Source organism: Eurytemora carolleeae, unplaced genomic scaffold (assembly GCF_000591075.1).
Source record: "Eurytemora carolleeae unplaced genomic scaffold, Eaff_2.0 scaffold205, whole genome shotgun sequence".
NCBI classification, from domain to species: Eukaryota; Metazoa; Arthropoda; class Copepoda; order Calanoida; family Temoridae; genus Eurytemora; species Eurytemora carolleeae.
This window is the reverse complement of record NW_019396096.1, coordinates 294,188-297,935: the sequence shown is the minus strand read 5'-3', so window position 1 is coordinate 297,935 and position 3,748 is coordinate 294,188.

Below are 3,748 nucleotides of genomic sequence, written 5' to 3'. Positions count from 1 at the left end.
TCACATCTGAATTTTTCTAACAGCTGAAAGATGTTCCTGAGAAGCTGATTGTCCGTTTCTGTCAAATATATTCTTTCAGAAAACGGTTTATTGTGAATTTGCGATTTTTTTTCATTTCTTTAAACCAATAGATAGGAAAACGAAAAATATTGAAAATTCAAAACAAGTTTATTAAAAAGGAGTTGAAATCTTTTCCAATCTAATCGTCTTGAAAATAATTTCACAAAAAAAAGCACGAATAGATGGAAGTTCTTTATTTATGACAAAAGAAGCGTTTTTAAACGCTATATGTGACTTTAATCATCTGCAAAGATAATTAAGTCTTCGCCACAAACTGAGATCTTATAATCCTTATATCTTTGAAGCCTGCATGTGTACACATTTAATATTTAAAACTGAGACAATTTGATCCAGCAGAATAAATAGTTTGAAATATCTAAGGTCTACCACATTGGGTTGCAAAGATAAAGGGATTTAAGTCGGAGTTTATGACATCGTTTCCTTTGAATCTCCACTATTAGATATCTATCTATGTTCAAAACATTAGAACGACCTTTATGGGCCTTGAAATAGTTGAACAAAGGCCGAATTTAAAGAATTTGCGCAGCGACTCAAATATGCATATGTCTGGTTTCACTTAAAATTGTATTCAATGCCTCAAGATTTAAGCCGGCGCCCATTTAAAACCGGTTTTGGGCGGAGTTTTAAAAAAAAGTTCTAGAATGATTCAATTCTTTCCAGGAATTTCCAGTAGTTTCTGTTGTTAATTGTTATTCAATAACACTCTTATAAACTTTATAAAAGTTTGAAAAGTTTTCTTTTCTAAGGACTATAGTTAAAGTCGAAGGATGAATTTAAAAATTGATTTAAACACGAAAACACTTAATTGTTGCAATTTTGACCAATCAGTGTTCTTAATCATCTCTCAAGGACTTCCACACTAGCAACGAAAAATACACAAAACAAAAGGATGGTAAAATTGTTATTCTGTAACTTTAAAGGGAAGTTGATCTCAGTGAAAAAAGAAATGTTAGCAAAATAAACATGCCTGGGGTTATCTTTTTACTGCAGACGTTTTCATTAATCAAAAATAAAATTTATGTTCTTTTTTGTGTATTTGAAAAATAGATATTTCAATAAAACCTAGAAATGTCAGTAAAGCTTAGAATTGACTTTTTAAAATTTTTTATAATGTGTTGATTCGAGAAAGATAAGTTTTCCACGTGAAAAAACAAGTTCTACAGACAAACTCTTTTTATTGAATTCAAATATTCAAACTGTCACAACTAGTTGACTAAACTTTGTAACGTATATATACTAGCAATGCACTATAAGCTTGTTTTGCAATAGTTCTGTCACAATCGCAAAGCACTCGGAAAGAAAAAGTTTGTTGTTCTAATAAAATATTAAATTATAAACTAAAAAGGATTGGAAAAATAAAATAACATTTAAGGGAAAAGAGACGAATTTCAAGTAACCTTAAATATCTGATTTCAAGTGACTTTGGCTTGTTTGAATATTTTTATTATTATTGTCAATAGTATTATTATTATTATTATTATCAATATTATTATTATCATTGACAATAGTATTATTATTATTATTATTGTTTTATTATTCGTAGAATAAAAAAGAATCCTGTATGATAACCCAAAATTGCGAGCACTCTAGTATGCCGAGTCCATTAGCGCCTGATCCAATCAGGGTTCAGTCATCTGTTTGTTGTCTATTCTGAGCAAATATAAATTGCATGGCGGTAACATCTTTTTTCTATCTAGCTCTTTATCCAATTAGAGATAAATCCTTATGTCGGCGCTATAACAGTAAACGGAAATATTTACTTCTACAGAACCAACTACAGTGCGAGCCACAGTTTCACTCTCGGACATTACATTACGTGACACAGTAAAGTGAATACGTTTTTTTATTTATTATCTATGCCAGCCATCTTTTCTTTACTGCTATACACTTAACATCACGCAATCTTGAAAACTGGGTAAAAACTTTACATAGAACAATAATAAAACACCTACAGTACATAAGTACATGAAATGATACAACAGTACACATAATGTAAAAATTGTAAATTAGTACCCTCTGGTAATCCTTAAAACCTCCTGGTAGAGTCCTTAAAACCTCCTGTTAGAGTCCCTAAAACCTCCTGGTAGAGTCCTTAAAACCTATTGGTAAAGTTCTTAAAACCTCCTGGTAGAGTCCTTAAAACCTCCTAGTATGATTCTTAAAACCTCATAGAATTTAGAAATTAGAGGTTTATAAAACCTCATGCTAGCGTACTTAAAACCTCTTAGTTAGAGCTCTTAAAACCTACTGGTAAAATACAGTCCTTAAAACAGAGTTCTTAAAACCTCCTAGAAATGATACGTTCTTAAAACCTACTGGTATATTTCATTAATCGACAATTTTTTCTTTAAAAAAACATTTTTCTATTTTTATTTAAGTTTTTTTTTATTTCGATGAATTATTATTGTCCGCACATCCTATTGTTATAATATATTGTTCTTCAAGGGCAAATATTCCAAAAGAATCTTGCAAAGTACTTTATTTCTTTAGCTGTGTATAGGAGCAAAATTTTGATTCTGCCGGATACATGGAATATTTCTCATTGGGATTGTTTAAAAAGGAGACTTTTCCAATGTAGACAATAGACACTAGCGTTTTGTACGTGGTCGTCTTTGGTGATGTCTAAGGGATCATGCCTTGATAGACTCAAATAGTTGATGCATGATTTTATTTACTATGTTGATTGTCTTGTAGATAAGCTAGAACCGTCGAAGAATGATAAAGAAAGGTTTTAACATATTCAATATTTAATTCAAATATTTACGCCTCTCTGATATTGGCATATTTAGTGTTGTTATAGACATGGGAATCTATACAAATTCTTTTAACATGCATTTTACTTCCACAATTTATATATAATTTATATGTCAAGCATTATTATAACACGACATAAACATTATAACAAGCCATAAGGGCTATAACAAGACATAAACAATAAACATTATAACAAGCCATAAGGAATATAATAAGACATAAACATTATAACAAGCCATAAACATTATAACAAACCATAAACATTATAACAAGCCATAAACATTGTAACAAGACATAAACATTATAACAAGCCATAACAATTTTAACAAAACATACACATTATAACAAGCCTTAAACACTATAACAAAACATAGCAATTATAACAAAACATGCACATAATAACAGGCCATAAACACTATTTCAAGCCATAAATAGTATAACAAACCATAAACACTATAACAAGTCATAAATAGTATAAAACATTGAACTTTTGCCAGCCCATGTATTTACGTAATGAACATTTTATTTGGCCTAAGCTCAATATTACAATGGTCTTTGAGGCTAAGGGTTTAAAATAAGTAATAATACTTTTTCATAATACATATTTATCTATCATGAAGTTTTTAGAAGATTTAAACAGACATTGTAATTTGTAAAGCTGTAAAGCATTTTAGTTTAAGGTCTTTTTTTAATCATTTGGTTTTAGATTATATAGCGTAATGACTTTTCCAATAAATAAATCAACTCAACGATTTTTTCGTTCTTTAATCGACTTTTTGTTTTAAATTCCGTTTGTTAACGGAATATTCAGTTAATTTTAAAAAAACTTTCGTTTTTTTAAGGAATTTTGATCAGACTTTCTACCATTTGTTTTCATTTTCCAAAAAATACATAATACTTTTCTTTCAGGAAG